Source organism: Hyperolius riggenbachi, chromosome 11, assembly GCF_040937935.1.
Source record: "Hyperolius riggenbachi isolate aHypRig1 chromosome 11, aHypRig1.pri, whole genome shotgun sequence".
NCBI classification, from domain to species: domain Eukaryota; kingdom Metazoa; phylum Chordata; class Amphibia; order Anura; family Hyperoliidae; genus Hyperolius; species Hyperolius riggenbachi.
In genome coordinates, this window is record NC_090656.1 from 63,508,451 (window position 1) to 63,527,678 (window position 19,228).

Sequence of the window (19,228 nt, forward strand, 5' to 3'; positions counted from 1 at the left end):
CTGTTGTTGGGAGTGCTGCTCACAGCGGAGGTCTCTGGGGAACTCATGTTGAGCTCATATAGTGGTTGACGGTGAGTGGAGTATTACTGATCCCAGCAATATACACACTGACTGGCAGAGTACGCAATGCTATATAGTGTGGCTGAGCGGTGTACACAGAGTGGCAGTAAACACAATGCTATATAGTCTGGCTGAGCGAGCGGTGTACTACTGTTCCCAGCAGAATCAGAGTGGCAGTAAACAATGGTATATAGTCTGGCTGAGCGGTGTACATAGAGTGTCAGTAAACAATGGTATATAGTCTGGCTGAGCGAGCGGTGTACTACTGTTCCCAGCAGAATCAGAGTGGCAGTAAACAATGGTATATAGTCTGGCTGAGCGGTGTACATAGAGTGTCAGTAAACAATGGTATATAGTCTGGCTGAGCGAGCGGTGTACTACTGTTCCCAGCAGAATCAGAGTGGCAGTAAACAATGGTATATAGTCTGGCTGAGCGGTGTACACAGAGTGTCAGTAAACAATGGTATATAGTCTGGCTGAGCGGTGTACACACAATGCTATATAGTCTGCTATATAGTGTCAGTAAACAATGGTATATAGTCTGGCTGAGCGAGCGGTGTACTACTGTTCCCAGCAGAATCAGAGTGGCAGTAAACAATGGTATATAGTCTGGCTGAGCGGTGTACACAGAGTGTCAGTAAACAATGGTATATAGTGTGGCTGAGTGGTGTACACAGAGTGTCAGTAAACAATGGTATATAGTCTGGCTGAGCGGTGTACACAGAGTGTCAGTAAACAATGGTATATAGTCTGGCTGAGCGAGCGGTGTACTACTGTTCCCAGCAGAATCAGAGTGGCAGTAAACAATGGTATATAGTCTGGCTGAGCGGTGTACACAGAGTGTCAGTAAACAATGGTATATAGTGTGGCTGAGTGGTGTACACAGAGTGTCAGTAAACAATGGTATATAGTCTGGCTGAGCGGTGTACACAGAGTGGCAGTAAACACAATGCTATATACTCTGGCTGAGCGAGCGGTGTACTACTGTTCCCAGCAGACACAGAACAGTAAACAGAATGCTATATAGTGTGGCTGAGCGAGCGGTGTACCACTATTCCCAGCAGACACAGAACAGTGAACAGAATGCTATATAGTGTGGCTGAGCGAGCGGTGTACCACTATTCCCAGCAGACACAGAACAGTAAACAGAATGCTATATAGTGTGGCTGAGCGAGCGGTGTACCACTATTCCAAGCAGACACAGAACAGTGAACAGAATGCTATATAGTGTGGCTGAGCGAGCGGTGTACCACTATTCCCAGCAGACACAGAGTGGCAGTAAACAGAATGCTATATAGTGTGGCTGAGCGAGGTACACAGAGTGGCAGTAAACAGAATGCTATATAGTGTGGCTGAGCGAGCGGTGTACCACTATTCCCAGCAGACACAGAACAGTGAACAGAATGCTATATAGTGTGGCTGAGCGAGCGGTGTACCACTATTCCCAGCAGACACAGAACAGTGAACAGAATGCTATATAGTGTGGATGAGCGAGCGGTGTACCACTATTCCCAGCAGACACAGAACAGTAAACAGAATGCTATATAGTGTGGCTGAGCGAGCGGTGTACCACTATTCCCAGCAGACACAGAACAGTGAACAGAATGCTATATAGTGTGGCTGAGCGAGCGGTGTACCACTATTCCCAGCAGACACAGAACAGTGAACAGAATGCTATATAGTGTGGCTGAGCGAGCGGTGTACTACTGTTCCCAGCAGACACAGAACAGTACACAGAATGCTATATAGTGTGGCTGAACGAGCGGTGTACTACTGTTCCCAGCAGACACAGAACAGTACACAGAATGCTATATAGTGTGGCTGAACGAGCGGTGTACCACTATTCCAAGCAGACACAGAACAGTGAACAGAATGCTATATAGTGTGGCTGAGCGAGCGGTGTACCACTATTCCCAGCAGACACAGAGTGGCAGTAAACAGAATGCTATATAGTGTGGCTGAGCGAGGTACACAGAGTGGCAGTAAACAGAATGCTATATAGTGTGGCTGTGCAAGCGGTGTACTACTATTCCCAGCAGACACAGAGTGGCAGTAAACAGAATGCTATATAGTGTGGCTGAGCGAGGTACACAGAGTGGCAGTAAACAGAATGCTGAGCGAGCGGTGTACTACTATTCCCAGCAGCGACACACAATGACTGGGGGGGACCCTGGCTAGCGTGGCTGGAGCGCGAACTACCCTGCCTGCCTACCCAAAGCTAAACCCACAGACAAATGGCGGAGATATGACGTGGTTCGGGTATTTATTTACCCGAACCACGTGACAGTTCGGCCAATCAGAGCGCGTTCGGGTCCGAACCACGTGACCCGTTCGGCCAATCACAGCGCTAGCCGAACGTTCGGGGAACGTTCGGCCATGCGCTCTTAGTTCGGCCATATGGCCGAACGGTTTGGCCGAGCACCGTCAGGTGTTCGGCCGAACTCGAACATCACCCGAACAGGGTGATGTTCTGCAGAACCCGAACAGTGGCGAACACTGTTCGCCCAACACTACCTGCCGCCGCTCAAATTCCAGACGCCATTTCGTACTATTCCCCTGCCGAGTTGTAGCAACTTGGATGGAGGCGTAAATCGGGGTCTGGCGATCGCCCCGAATTACTCTTGCCCATGGTGCACAGCGTAGCATTGCTGCTATGACGGCACTCAGCTTTGGCGCTTGAGGCCAACCTGCTTCACTTTTGGAATTGATGGAGATTCTAAAGCATGGCTGAGACAGCTCCTGTGGGTTACAGCCTAACAGTCCTTATTTTCAAAACAAATCGAGAAATGCATCTGGTCACTACGGGCACCAAGTCTGTAGCAATTTTGATTGAACAGCATAAAATACCATCAGCACTTAAAGGAAACCAGAGCTGAATGAAATTAAAAGTTTTATACATACCTGGGGCTTCCTCCAGCCCCATGCGCACGGATCGCTCGCACGCCGCTGTCCTCCGCCTTCTGCAGCTTTGGTACCAGGTCCCGTAATTTCAGCCAGTCGCGGCCTGTCTGACGCAAGAGAAGTGTGCCCTCTATGTATCTCTCCAGCGGCTGCTAGAGATACGTAAAGAGCACACTTCTCTTACGTCAGACTGGCCGCAATTACGGGAAACGGTATCGAAGAGGGAGGAGACTAAGGACGGCGGTGTGGGAGTGATCCCAGCGCATGGGGCTGGAGGAAGCCCCAGATATGTATAAAACTTTTAATTTAATTCAGCTCGGGTACACTTTAAAGGATACCTGTTGCAAGAGGGATACAGAGGCTGCCATGTTTATTTCCTTTTAAGCAATAATAGTTGCCGGCTGTCCAGCTTATCTCTTTGGCTGCAGTAGTGTCAGAATCACACACCAGAAACAAGCATGCAGCTAATCAAGTCAGATCTGACAATAATGACAGAAATATCTGATCTGCTGCATGCTTGTTCAGGGTCTATGGCTAAAAGTATTAGAGGCAGAGGATCAGCAGGACAGCCAGGCAACTGGTATTGTCTAAAATTAAATCAACATGGCAGCCTCCAAATCCCTCTAATTTTAAAGCAATGACCAATAGAGAGTGGGACACGCGACTGATTTAGCTTGCCTATAGCTGGTGTTTGTGGTCAGCTCAGACACGTCACAGATGGAAAGTTCAGGCCTCTATGTTTGCAGTTTGCGGAGGATCAGGCCCCAGGTGGTTGGCTATCGGTATCTCTGTACAGGAAGTGCGCGGGGAGGATTGGGCTGTGCCCCAGGGAAGCTCGCACCATCGCTGCGCGGCCCCGCAGAGGTTTATGTAACAGATCACAGTTACACGAGGAAGAAATGACTTACTGTGGATCTCCAAACCGCAGATGACGCACGCCGGGATGTTCCGACCGAAAGCTTTGATACATAGACAAACGTTAACCAAATATTTACTGAATTACTCACTGGCAGGCCGAGGGGGGGACCTGCTGAGTATTACTGCTGGCTGCTTCCCACCTGACGCTCCATGGATGGAGGGACCACAGATGGGATGGGGGGACCTGCTGAGTATAGTGCCGGTTGTTTCTCACCTGATGCTCCACGGATTTAGGGACCAAAGAAGGGATGAGGGGGGACCTGCTGAGTATACTGCCGGCTGCTTCCCAGCTGACGTTCCACGGATGGAGGGACCACAGACAGGATGGGGGGGTTATTTAGCGCTATTATTTTGGACACACAATTTGCAGCTGCACACTTTACACAAATCAACCTATTAAATTCAGAGGAAATTTCTTTTTATAGGCATTAAATGGAACTTTATTTTTTTTAAATGAATCAGAAAGCGAAGCTTTTCTAAAAACAAAACAAAAAAACCCTTGTCAGCCTTTTCTGGAAAGTGAAAAGACCAGTCCATAGATCCTCGGTGACTGACCGCTGTCTGCTCACTCCCCCATAAGCTAACAAACTACCCTTTCAGTCATGTACATGAAATGAGGAGAGGGACCAGTGGTAGTGAGGAGGTACGGCAGAGCTGGTACAAGGTCCTTCAGCACCAAAGGCTGAAACACCAAAGTGCACCCCTCCATCCCTCCCACCGTCACACACTGATTGCTATTGTACTAAGAGGCGCATCAGGGCCCCCAACACCTTCATTTCTAGTTATCTGGGTTGCAGTCACTGCCACGCATCCCCTTTTCTTATTTATCTCTGCTTCAAACACAATAAGGGAATGATAGCTGAGTTGTGCGCCCCTCCTACACTGCGCCCTGAGGCTGGAGCCTCTTTAACCTCTGCCTCGGCCCGGCCCTGACGGTGAGGTCACTGAGGAAGCCATTAAAGCACAATTGAAGTGAGAGGTACATCCAGTGTTGGACTGGGAGCTGAAAAAGCTGAGGAAATCCACTTGCTGGCCAAGCAGCAGTAATCATGTGTTGCTGCTCACAGTGAAGACTTGCTGCAGGTTTACTGTATATTGGGATTGATAACACAGAGTTTCTGCTGTTTGGCCAGCAGGTGGATTTCCTTAGTTTTACCACCTCCCAGTCCAAAGCTGGGTACATCGAGGCTGAAGCAGGAAAAAAGAGTGCAGGGGCCCTTACGAAAAAAACTGGTGCAGCCACAGGCCCCTATGAAAAAAAACGCGGCACAAGATGGAAATTTGGGTGCAGGGCAACGGCCGCTAATGGGCGCCACAGGGTGCCCAATTTTGCCTGTTATGCAATGCCCCAATGTAGTTATCTGCAAGCTGTAATAAATGGCCCCTCTTGCTGGTAATCGGCCGCCTCCAAACGCTAAAATTGCGTAACGTGTGGGGCTAGCTTAAGGAGGGGGAATTTAGGGATAGGCACCACTGAGGAAAAGGGTTGCCACCTCGCCCCTTTAAATACCGGCACAAATGAATTATTAATGCATTGTGGGCGGCTAGTTAGATGCAGTTTAGGCACTGATTATGTGTAAGTAGCCTCAGAACCTTTATAATTCAAATGTGCCGGTATTTAAAGGGATGAGGTGGCAACCCTGCCGAGGGGGTTAGGTTTAGGCACCACGAGGCGGGTCTTAAGGTTAGGCACCACCAGGGGGGAGGTCTTAGGGTTAGGCACCACCACAGAAGGGTTCTGTGTGAGAGTAGGGTTAGGTTTAGCCATAGTAAAATATTGGTAAATATTTTACTATCAAAATTCACTAGTTCGATATTTTATTAGCGACAATCCTCGCGCCCTTTTTTTCCGGTCGCCTTTACTTCATGTATGCCATTGAGGCTGCCCTATTTATTTAATTTTAAATAATGCAGATTGGCTGGCTGTCCTGCTGATCATCTGCCTCTAATACTTTTAGCCATACACCCTGAACAAGCATGCAGATCAGAGGTTTGTGACTGAACTGTGACTAGATTAGTTATATGTTTGTTTTTGGAGTGATTCAGACAATACTGCACCCAAAGAGATCAGCAGGGCTGCCAGGCAAGCGGTGTTTAAAATAAAATAAACATGGTAGGCTCCATGTTCCTCTCACTTCAGGTTCCCTTTAAGGCTGCAGGAACTAACACCGCAATCATTTATTTTGTGTTCAGAGGAAGAGACTGGTGATAATTGCCTTTAGTGTTTCCATCACATCATTATGAAATAACAACACTGTGATCTGCTCCAGAACTCCAGAAGCCACTCCAGCGATGTACAGATCAGTCTCCATGGAGGGTACCACATAGGTGGTCTTCAGGAAGGGAAGATGTCCCCCACTGATGCCCTCCGCACAGCTGCTGCATCCCCTCCACACTCATCCCTCGCTAAACTTCTTCAGGGTTATAAATATGTAAACAGACATTTTCCCATCGGACTGCGCCGGAAAGGGGGGAAAAGTGGAACATTCCGAAAGTATCAGCAGACTTAACCCTTCGTGCAGAAAGATGCCGGGCAGCTATACCTGCCAGACAACCAAGCGCTTTCCCTACCAGGCCTGAAACAGCCGATAATCTTTCTAAACGATTGGCTTTTTTTTCCGATTATCAGTTTTGGAAATAACTTTATTTGGCAGCATATTTGTGCTGATGGCCACAAACATACCAGACTGACGCTTTGTGCGGGTCCACAGTGTAGGCCACAGATGGGGAATGCCACTGGACCGATGCACTGTGTAGGCCACAGATGGGGAATGCCACTGGACAGATGCACTGTGTAGGCCACAGATGGGGAATGCCACTGGACAGATGCACTGTGTAGGCCACAGATGGGGAATGCCACTGGACAGATGCACTGTGTAGGCCACAGATGGGGAATGCCACTAGACAGATGCACTGTGTAGGCCACAGATGGGGAATGCCACTGGACAGATGCACTGTGTAGGCCACAGATGGGGAATGCCACTGGACAGATGCACTGTGTAGGCCACAAATGGGGAATGCCACTGGACCGATGCACTGTGTAGGCCACAGATGGGGAATGCCACTGGACAGATGCACTGTGTAGGCCACAGATGGGGAATGCCACTGGACCGATGCACTGTGTAGGCCACAGATGGGGAATGCCACTGGACAGATGCACTGTGTAGGCCACAGATGGGGAATGCCACTGGACCGATGCACTTTGTAGGCCACAGATGGGGAATGCCACTGGACAGATGCACTGTGTAGGCCACAGATGGGGAATGCCACTGGACAGATGCACTGTGTAGGCCACAAATGGGGAATGCCACTGGACAGATGCACTGTGTAGGCCACAAATGGGGAATGCCACTGGACAGATGCACTGTGTAGGCCACAGATGGGGAATGCCACTGGACAGATGCACTGTGTAGGCTACAGATGGGGAATGCCACTGGACAGATGCACTGTGTAGGCCACGGATGGGGAATGCCACTGGACAGATGCACTTTGTAGGCCACAGATGGGGAATGCCACTGGACAGATGCACTGTGTAGGCCACAGATGGGGAATGCCACTGGACAGATGCACTGTGTAGGCCACAGATGGGGAATGCCACTGGACAGATGCACTGTGTAGGCCACAGATGGGGAATGCCACTGGACAGATGCACTGTGTAGGCCACAGATGGGGAATGCCACTGGACAGATGCACTGTGTAGGCCACAGATGGGGAATGCCACTGGACCGATGCACTGTGTAGGCCACAGATGGGGAATGCCACTGGACAGATGCACTGTGTAGGCCACAGATGGGGAATGCCACTGGACCGATGCACTGTGTAGGCCACAGATGGGGAATGCCACTGGACAGATGCACTGTGTAGGCCACAGATGGGGAATGCCACTGGACCGATGCACTGTGTAGGCCACAGATGGGGAATGCCACTGGACAGATGCACTGTGTAGGCCACAGATGGGGAATGCCACTGGACAGATGCACTGTGTAGGCCACAGATGGGGAATGCCACTGGACAGATGCACTGTGTAGGCCACAGATGGGGAATGCCACTGGACAGATGCACTGTGTAGGCCACAGATGGGGAATGCCACTGGACAGATGCACTGTGTAGGCCACAGATGGGGAATGCCACTGGACAGATGCACTGTGTAGGCCACAGATGGGGAATGCCACTGGACAGATGCACTGTGTAGGCCACAGATGGGGAATGCCACTGGACAGATGCACTGTGTAGGCCACAGATGGGGAATGCCACTGGACAGATGCACTGTGTAGGCCACAGATGGGGAATGCCACTGGACAGATGCACTGTGTAGGCCACAGATGGGGAATGCCACTGGACAGATGCACTGTGTAGGCCACAGATGGGGAATGCCACTGGACAGATGCACTGTGTAGGCCACAGATGGGGAATGCCACTGGACTGGACTTTGTGAAAGGAGGTGGCGGCCCACTCACTATGTTGGCCATTTGTTGCCACATTTCGGCATCCCTACACCAGAAGGTATTTGCTGTTTCTGGTACTTTAAAGGGAACCTGGAGTGAGCGGGATATGTAGGCTGCCACATTGATTTCCTTTTAAACAGTGATGAGCGAAAATGCTAATATTCTTTTCGCATTAATGATCATGAAAATAATGCTAAATGTAATTTTCGAGTAAAAATTTGGCGAAAACGTTTTTCATATTTTTCACGTTTACCGCAAATTTTCGCAATAAATCCCTGATTGAAATAGTCGTGATTAAAATGTTGATTTTACGTATTTTTACAATAAAAATATTGTTTTTATGTGTTTTCGCTGTAAAAATATAGATTTTTGCATTGTCGTAATAAAAGCGAAAATGTAAAAGAAAATACACAAAAATGTTTTCGAATCAAAAATGACATTTCGATGCGAAAATGACTGTGGCGAAAAATCGCAAGCAAAACTGCTTTTAAACAATGCAGATTGCCTGGCTGTCCTGCTGACCCTCTGCCTCTAATACATTTAGCCATAGACTCTGAACAAGCATGCAGCTTCTGACTGAAGTGTGACTGGAATAGCTGCATGCTTGTTTCAGGTGTGTGATTCAGACAGTACTGCAGCCAAAGAGATTAGCAGGACAGCCAGGGAGCTGATATTGTTTAACAGGAAATAAATATGGCAGCCTCCAGGGGCGTAACTAGAAATCAATAGACCCCTCTGCGAAACTTTGGATGGGGCCCCGATTCTCCATCCCCCAAGCCCCCCCCCCCCTTTTTTTGCACAGGTAAACTGAGAACCAATGCTATTCAGTTGGCTAGTGCACATTTAATTGTGTTTTCCCCATGCAGAGAAAAACAGACAGCAGAGAAGCCCTACACGCATTTTCTCTATCAATTACTTTAGCTTCTGTGATGAAACATGCATGTTTTCACACACGCAGACACACATGGTGTGCAGAAAATGCATACAGAAAACTGACAGACCAGTGTGCTCTGTGCCTCAGCTTACTACACTCACTCTGTCCATCTCTGATGGAGTAGAACTGGCTCTGCAGACTCCTCCAGCATCACTACAGTACACAGCACTTGGGGAGGGGTAGAGAGGTTGGGGGCTGGGCATTGTACACAAGAGCCTGTTGCACACTGAATAGGGACTGTCTACAAATCTTTGTCTACAAAACTTTGTATGATTTCTATTCAGTGGCTGAGCAGATACAGTCATTAGAACAATTGTGCAGACATTTTTTTTCCCGTGCTCTTAGTTGTCAGTCTCTCAGGACAGGGAAAAGAAACTTCTCCCCCCACGGGGGCCCCTGCGGCTTCTGGCCCCCCCTGCGGCTGCATCCCTTGCAGGGTCTATTGTTACGCCCCTGGCAGCCTCCATATCACTCTCACTTCAGGTTTCCTTTAAGCTTTTGATACCCGCTATACACATCCTGTAAATTAATGGTATATCCTATCTTTTCCAGTAGGATTTGGTTCCTGCGTTTGTCATTGAGTCAGAGTAGAGAGGGTGAAAGCAGATGTTTTGTGGAATATTCTGTGTCATGGTATGAATCACACCGTTACCGACCATAACATGGGCCAGATCCCAAATCTCCCGTCTCCACCTCTGTCAGTACACTGCAGTTACCAGCATCATCCTTACCACAATACAACAATGAACTCATCAGAGCAGCATGTAGGTAACACGACTCCAGCACCGTTCCCCCATCGCTTGCCTTGTGGCCAGTTACCCCGGGGGGGGTTCTCCTATGGAAATAATGAAGGCTCAGTCCAGCATCATCTTTTGACGCTACTTTTCTGAAGGCCTGTACACACGTTCAAACAGAACTTTGAATGGGCTGATGGTTTGTGATGGTTCAATACAAAACGACCAACAGCGATTATCGTCCGAAGTGATCGGCAGGACAGGTCAGTCTACATGGATAATAATCACTGGGGGCCATTTATCAAGAGAGTCTGAGACAAAATATTGGTAGGTGTTTAGAAATCCGAGCAGAACTGTCTCAGGCATCTTAAGAAATCACTAAATAGTGCAGTTTCCTTCTTAAACTGTTCCAAAATAGGAGGAGTTAGGAAGATTTTTCTGAGCGCTTTGTGATTGATTAGCGCTTTTTAAAAATCGCTTCCAACCACTTTCATTAAGATTGCGGTAAAAATTGCGTAAAATCGCCGTGATTTTCGTGTACGCAATCACAAAATTGTGGCGATTTTTACGTGATTTTAATGAAAGTGAATGGGAGCGATTTTAAAAAAGCACTAATCAATCACAAAGCGCTCATAAAAGCGCTTCTAGTGTGAATGGGCCTCCTTTTCTTCTCACTAATAAATAAAAGAGCTGTCTTTTGGTGGGATTTGATTGCTGCTGTGATCTTTAGTTTTTTTTAAATGAATGAAGAAACCTGTTTTTTTTTAAAAAAGCACTATTTCTTTTACTTCCCCCCCCCCCCCTCCCCCTTAAATTGGCCCTAGACTGCACTCCGTACACTGCATTCCACTCTCATAGGCATCAGGCTATGAGAGGGATTAGATTGTGAGCCAATCAGAGGGGCAGCTAAGTGACAGGGCTGTCCCTTGTATATGCACGCATTCCGTGCTAATCCCCGCCTCCAGTACTTCACGCCAATCTGCATTAGGCAGTCCTGGAGGTGCCACTCTCCCACTGCCCAGCAGCGTTAGGTGGTTAAAGCAGACAACCTGAACTCAGAACTTCCTTTCTGATCTAAAAGATAAGCAATAGCATAATAACCTTTAAAGAAAAACATTTGTGTTACAGCTGATACAAACCCTGCAATAAATCTGCAGTTTGTCTACTTCCTGCTTTCATGGAAGCAGACATCTTGTTAACATCCTGTGTTTACCAATTAGCTACTCTGCCATGGCAGCCAGCTGACACATGCAAGAGATCAAATTACATCTTGTGATTAGTTGCAGATGAGAGAGAATTAGAGAGGCTAAACTCATACATAAATGCATACAATGTGCATTTTGCTATGCTTTCCTTCTGTCCTGTGTAAGAGTTCAGGTTTACGTTAAAGGATACCCGAAGTGACATGTGACATGATGAGATGGGTATGTACAGTGCATAGCACACAAATAACTATGCTATGTTCTTTTTCTTTTTCTTTCTATGCCTGAAAGAGTTAAATATCAGGTATGTAAGTGGCTGAATCAGTCCTGACTCAGACAGGAAGTGACTACAGTGTGACCCTCACTGATAAGAAAATCCCCTTTTTACCTCTTTCTTGCTCTCAGAAGCCATTTTCTGCTAGGAAAGTGTTTTTATAGTTGGAATTTCTTATCAGTGAGGGTCACACTGTAGTCACTTCCTGTCTGAGTCAGGACTGGGTCAGCCACTTACATACCTGATATTTAACTCTTTCAGGCAGAGAAAGAAAAAAAGGAACACAGCATAGTTATTTGTGTGCTAGGCACTGTACATACACATGTCTTTCTCATCATGTCACATGTCACTCCAGGTATCCTTTAAGGTGAAACATTTAAATGTGTTGGAATGACCTAGTCAAAGTCAAGACCTCAATCCAATAGAGAATCTGTGGTCTGACTTGAAGAATGATTGATGTTCACAAGTGAAAACCATCCAATATGAAGGAGCCGGAGCAGTTTTGCCTTGAGGAATGGGCAAAAATCCCTGTGGCAAGATGTGGCAAGCTTGGTGACTTGCAGCTGTAATTGCTGCAAAAAGTGGATCCACAAAATGCTGCCTTGGGGACTTGCATGCTGAAGTTTTCAGTTGTTTGTCCTATTTGTTGTTTGCTTCAAGACAAAAGACAAGACAAGACAAATAACATTTATATTGCGCTTTTCTCCTTGCAGACTCAAAGCGCCAGAGCAGAGCAGCAGCCACTAGGGCGCGCTCTATTGGCAGTAGCAGTGTAAGGGAGACTTGCCCGTAAACTAAATAATATATCTTCAAAGTAGTAGAAGTTTAGGCATGTTCTGTCAATGAAATGGTGAAAACCTTAAAACAATCCATTTTAAAGGACAACTGTAGTGAGAGGGATATGGAGGCTGCTATATGTATTTCCTTTTAGACAATACCAGTTGCCTGGCAGCCCTGCTGGTCTATGTGGCTGCAGTAGTGTCTGAATCACACCAGAAACAAGCATGCAGCTAATCTCATCAGATCTGACAATAATGTTAGAAACACCTGATCTGCTGCATGCTTGTTCAGGGTCTATGGCTAAAAGTATTAGAAGTAGATGATCAGCAGGGCGGCCAGGCAACTGGTATGGCTTAAAATGAAATAAATATGACAGCCTCCATATCACTCTCACTACGGTTGTCCTTTAATTTCAGGTTGTGAGGCAACAAAACATGAAAAATGCCAAGGAAGGGGGTTAATACTTTTGCAAGGCACTGTAGTTGAGAATAGTAACACTTGTCAATAAATCTGTACCTTCTCCTTTAGAGTGCTGGTATGTGTAAGTACCGGATGTACATTATAATTCAGAATAGTGTCATACGTCAGTAAATTTGTATTTGGAATAAGGGTGCATGTCAGTAAATCTATTCATCATAGCTGGCATTGCTGATTTTTACTGACACCTACAACTGCTCAGTTACAAAGTACATGTTTATTGACACATAGCACTATTCAAAGCCTTAAGGTGGCCATACACTCAGCCGATTTTCTGGCCGACCGATCGATCCCGATCGATTGATCGTTTGTAAATCGGTTGGCCAATCGACCGATCGATGGCCGATTTCGATCGATTTTGATGGATTTCCATCGAACTGGCAGGGTGGAAAATTTAGGTCGATCTGATGAGATTGCTTATCAGTTTGCATTGGCCTTAATGGAAATTTGATGGCAAAAAAATGCCATCAGATCGAATTTCAATAGATTTCAAACTGATTTCAAACAGATTTACAGCAGATTTGACCATCAGATAGATTTCTGTCAGATGCCTGTCAAGTCTAATCTGACAAGAATCTGATGTGTGCCACACACTAGGAACAGATTTCCAATAGATTTCAGAATGAAATCTATTGAAAATCGATCTAAATGCATTATTGAACCATTTGATCCAATGCAACTATATGGGCCATCGATCTGCTGCCAGCAGCCAAACAACCTAGATCTTCCATCCTGTCAGATCAAATCGATCGAAATCGGCCACAAATCGATCAAATGGGGCATTTGATACAATCGATTTCTGATCAATTCTATAGAATCGGTCAATCAATCGATCGATGGCTATAAACGACCAGTGTATGGGCCCCTTTAGTATATTTCAGGAAATTTTTACATTATAGCTCACAATAGTTATAATTTACACTAGCTGAAGACCTGGCATTGCCCATGTATGCATTTGGTTGTTTTTTTGCTCCGCCCACTTTTTCTAACTTTGACACTCAGTCATTCAATGACCAAGTTTATGAGTTTTGGGGTCCTTGGCATCAATAATTTAAATTTTCCCATTAAAATGACACAAATCTGATTGGCTGTTTGTGGCTCCACCCCTTTTATGAATTTGAACCCCCCCCCCCCAGTCACCGAATGACCGCCTGGACCAGGTTTGAGGCCTCTGACATTAACAGTGTAAGAATGGCAGCAATTTAAATATTCCCTTTGGAAATAAATAGGTTAATTTTGATTGGCTGTTGTAGGCTCCACCCACTTTCCTGAATAATAATCCCAGTCGCCCAATGACCAATTGTGGCAAGTTTGACAACCCTGCCAGTAACAACAGTGTAAGAATGGCTGCAGTTGCAGTTCTAATTTTCCCAGTGAGATGTTTTGCTCCGCCCACTTTTTATAACCTTGACACACAGTCACTCAATAACCAAGTTTGTAAGCTTTGGGGTTCCTGGCATCAATAATGTGAGAATAAAAGTTTATCCAGCAAATAAATGTGATTGGCTGTTTGTGGCTCTGCCACCTTTAGTGAATCCAGGGGCATTGCTAGCCCCAAAGATCAGTGGCACGTGCCACGGATCTATTCTGGGGTGCCCCGGATGTCCCCCAGGCAGAGGCAGAGCTGTAGAGCCTCTATGGGGGCATGCTGGAAGCTGTGATGCATTAATGGGGGTATGCTAGGTGCTATGGTGCCTCTATGGGGGTATGCAGGGAGATGTGGGCATTCTATAGCGACATCCTTGGAGCTGTGATGCCTCAATGGGAGGCCCGTGGGAGCATGGTATGGGCTTCACTAGAAGGTCAGTAAATGCTATGGGGGGACTGCCTGCCAATCTGGCAGCAAGCCAGCCCGCCCGCAGAAAGCCAGACCAGCCAGCACAGAAGCCACATTCTGGTGCGTGGCCCCGCCCCAATCCATTTTTCGTCTGGAGTGCCCAAAAGTTCCCCCGATCTGTTAGGATCCTTGCAACGCCCCTGAGTGACTCTGAACCCCTAATCACCCAATGACCGACTGTAGCAGGTTTGAAGCAGCAGTTTAAGTATTCTCCTTGAAAATCAATAGTTGAATTTTGATTGGCTGTTGCATGCTCCACCTACTATCCTGGTCCCCCAGTGACCAACTGTGCCAAATTAGAAAACTCTGCGAATAACAGTCTAAGAATAGCCGCCGCAGTTTACATTTTCCCATGTAAAATGAACGGCTGAAATTTGATTGTCCGTTTTATGCTCCGCCCACTTTCCCTGAATTTGTAACCTCGGTCACCAAATGACCAACTATGCCAAGTTTAGAGAAGTTTAGGAGACTGGCTTTATTATTGTGAGACTGGCAGCCTTTTACATTTTCCCACTGACAAGTATGGGTGAAATCTGATTGGCTGTTTGTAGCTCCATACAGGTGTGCAGGAGGGACGCGAGACCCCCAGAACATATCATCCCAGGTAGTAAGGCATCTGCATACCAAGTTTCGTTCAAATCGGTCAAGGCGTTTTCGAGTAATTGCGGCACATACATATATACATAAGCACAAACATCCGATTTCCATCTATCTCTCTCTATGTATGACTTCATATGTCAAAACACACACAAGAGCTGTCAGTTATTCTGGTGATTAAAATGCAGGACAGACAGGGATTCCCCAGAACTTGAAAACACACAGGGGTGACATCTGATGTCAGATCTGTATATTACATTGTATCTGTCAGCAAATTCATGTATTACCATGCAGATACTAAATATCATCAAAATCACTAAACAAATGAATAAAGAAAAAATAACAGTCTTTGTAACTATAAATCCTAATGCGCAATACTGGGGAAAAAAACACGTTTTATTTATAATCATACAAAATGTGTCAGTAAACAGCCATAAGGGGATTCAAGGGTCAGTAAATATACACTCATCTTGAATAGTGATGATCATGAATAAATATATAGGTCACACTAATAATGTAGAATTGTTATACGTCAGTAAATTTACACATTGTAATAGCAGAATAATGATGAGTGTCAGTAAATCCTCAGATAGTGGCACAGAACAGTACTATGAATTAATCAATAGGTAGTGTGGCAATACAGAGGTCTTATATCTCCATACAGAACGGAGGTGCATCTGCTAATGCAAAGACAGGGATTGCGTGTCTGGATTATATTAAATTAAGGTTACTCTGTGTCAGTAAATCCCCATGTCATAAAGCACAATTACGTTTTTTTGTCAGTAAATGGGAGTAGTAATGTATAGAAGCCTGATGTGTCAGTGAATCCATACATAATATTGCATAATGTTGATAAGTGTCAGTAAATGGTGAATGCAATTTACCAGTAGAATATTTTAAAACGGACCCGAACTCAGAACTTCCTTTCTGCTATAAAAGATAAGCAATAGCATAATAACCTTTAAAGAAAAACATTTCTTTGTTACAGCTGATACAAATCCTGCAATACATTTGCAGTTTGTTTACTTCCTGCTTTTATGGAAGCAGACATAGGGTTAGTATCCTGTATTTACCAATTAGCTGATCTGCCATGGCAGCCAGTTGATACAGCTGAGAGATCAAATTACAACTTGTGATTAGTCACAGGCGAGCGTGATTTAGAGAGGCTAAACTCTCTAAATACATACAATGTGAATTTCTATAGGCTTCTGTCGTGTGCAACAGTTCAGGTCCACTTTAAAGGACAACTAAAGCAAGATGGTTATGGAGGCTGCCATATTTATTTCCTTTTAAAGCAATACCAGTTTCCTGGCTTGATCCTCTGCCTCTCATACTTTTAGCCACAGCCCCTGAACAAGCATGCAGATAAGATGTTCTGAGTGAAGGGTGACTGGATTAGCTGCATGCATGTTTCTGGTGTGTGATTCAGACACTTCTGCAGCCAAAGAGATCAGCAGGACAGCCAGGCAACTGGTATTATGTACATGGAAATAGATATGGCAGCCTCCATATCCCTTTCACTTAAGTTGTCCTTTAATATGTGAATAAAAAGCTACTTGTGTCAGTAATCCCATACATTGCAATGCAGAGTAGTAATACTCCTCACGTCAGCAAATGCTAAAAGTTCAGCAAGGAAAAGAAATTATGAGTCAGTAAATCTAAACATACTTGAGAATAATTTGTCAGTAAACATCCCTGCTATCGTAACAGAAAAACCAAGAAAAGTCCATCATTTATTGAGATAAAAGAAGTGTCAGTCAGTCGTACACAATAGTGAATAATGTTGATTAATATCAGTTAATTTTGGTGCAGAATGAGTATTAGTATAATTTAATATACATAAGAGCACAAAACTAACATGTGTCAGTAAATCTATACACAATAACCCAAAACAGCGTAAAAGTAACGTAACAGTACAGAAGTGGTCATGTAATTACCTACATAATTCTGATAAGTGTTAATTACCTACATAATTGTGATAAGTGTCAGTTTATATGCCTGTTACAGGCACAGAGAGATGTGTCAGTAAATCTATACACAATATTGCAGAACAGCGTAAAAAGTAACATAACAGACGCATGCCATGTGTCAGTAATTGCCTACATAATTGTGATGTGTCAGTTCATATGCCTGTTACAGGCGCAGAAATATGAGTCAGTAAATCCATACATAGGAGTGCAAAACGGTAACAAAGTTCAGTTAATTAGTTTGAGCAGCAAAACTGTTCCATGTGTCAGTAAATGCAAACATAAAAATGCAGAATACTGACAGGTCAGTCAATATGCCTAACAGTAACAGAAAAATTACATCTGTCAGTAAATTCATGCTTAATAATGCAGAATGGGGATGAGTGGCAGTGAATAAGATATACACTATACAATTTTGCTTTCAATCGTAATAAGGATCAATATTATCATTGACATTACGATCGACCGACCAAAAACAAACCTAGCGGTTCTGTGTTTTGATCTTTCCAATCGAGAAAATGCTTATATTGGCAAAAACATATACAGCCTAATGACTGTCTTCTGATTGCCAGATCTCTTTCTCGATTGGAAGACCTGGACATCCACCAGGACATACTGGAAAATATATTGATTGAAATACTGGCCATTGTTCCATATAAATGTCTTTCCGATTCATATTCAATCAGTATCCTACTGGAAAAATCATCGAAAATCTGATCAGAATTTAGAAAAATCGCATACAGGAGTACGCTATCTTTCTTCTATATCCATTCAATATCAGATCTGAATATCATCTGATCACTCGCTCCTATATAATCTAAAGTGAACATTGCATGGTGTGTACCAGGCTTTATATCCACTTCAATGCACGATCGATTAGACGTTTTTTGTCTGATCGAACATCTAATTGAGCAAAAATATTGTACAGTATATAATAGTAAGAGAAGGTGCGATCCGTCAGTAAATCCGTACATGATCCTGCAGAATAGCGATGTCAGGTGACATGCCTGAGGCTGTAGTGATCTGCCATGTGTCAGTAAATGAGAATATGATGTGTCAGTAAATCTGTGTCCCCCACCTCTGTCAGCTGCAGCTGTGGATTTGGCTGTTCCCAGCACGATGCTCTCCTCTCTCAGTCTGGTCTGTGGATCCCAGCTCCGTCCAGCTGCCCCGCTATTTATACCTCTGGAGGGGGGACGCCGCAGCACGACTTGGAAGCCAATGTTCCTGGCAATGTTCCCCCGTGTGACGAAATGAAGAAATAGGGAGTCATCCAACTTCTCCTGAGCAGGCAGAGATAGCAGCCCAGGCAGTGAGGAGTCATTGGAGGCGATGGAGAGGCAGTTCCCCCTCCTCACAGAGCAGGGAGAGAAGCTGAACACCTCCCTCCTGTCTCCTGCTAATGGGACAAATACTCCACTCAGCCAGCATTCCTCCACTACCTACACTCCCCAGCCCTATGCAACAAGCAGCTCCTTCCCTGTCAGTGCTATATAAATACATAATAATAATAATATAGTAGGACTTTACACTATGAATGTGGTAGGATTAGAGTGTGAGCTCCTCTTAGGACAGTCAGTGACATGACTATGTACTCTGTAAAGTGCTGCAGAACATGTCAGTGCTATATAAATACATAATAAAAATATGGTAGGACATTAGACTATGACTATGGTAGGATTAGATTGTGAGCTCTTCTGAGGACAGTCAGTGACATGACTATGTACTCTGTAAAGTGCTGCAGAAGAAGAAGTCAGTGCTATTTACATACATAATAATAATATTGCAGGACTTTAGATTATGACTATGGTAGGATTCTATAGTGAGTTTCTCTGAGGACAGTCAGTGACAGGACTATGTACTCTGTAATGTGCAGCATAAGATGTGAGTGTTATATAATTACATAATAATAATATGGTAGGACATTAGATTATGGCTATGGTAGGATTAGATTGTGAGCTCCTCTGAGGACAGTCAGTGACATGACTATGTACTATGTAAAGTGCTGAAGAAGATGTCAGTGCTATATAAATACATAATAATAATATGATAGAGACACTAGACTATGACTATTGTAGGATTAGATTGTAAGCTCCTCTGAG

General features: G+C 45.0%; 1 protein-coding gene across 1 annotated transcript in view; it reads right to left on the reverse strand.

The window, feature by feature from the left end:
• CRISPLD2 (cysteine rich secretory protein LCCL domain containing 2) overlaps window positions 1-18,501 on the reverse strand; it is a 115,771-nt gene extending 97,270 nt beyond the window's left edge. The window contains exon 1 of the mRNA XM_068260181.1: window positions 18,205-18,501. The gene's annotated coding sequence lies outside the window, so the exon portion shown is untranslated. The remainder of the gene's footprint in view (window positions 1-18,204) is intronic.
• Window positions 18,502-19,228: the final 727 nt, after the last annotated feature.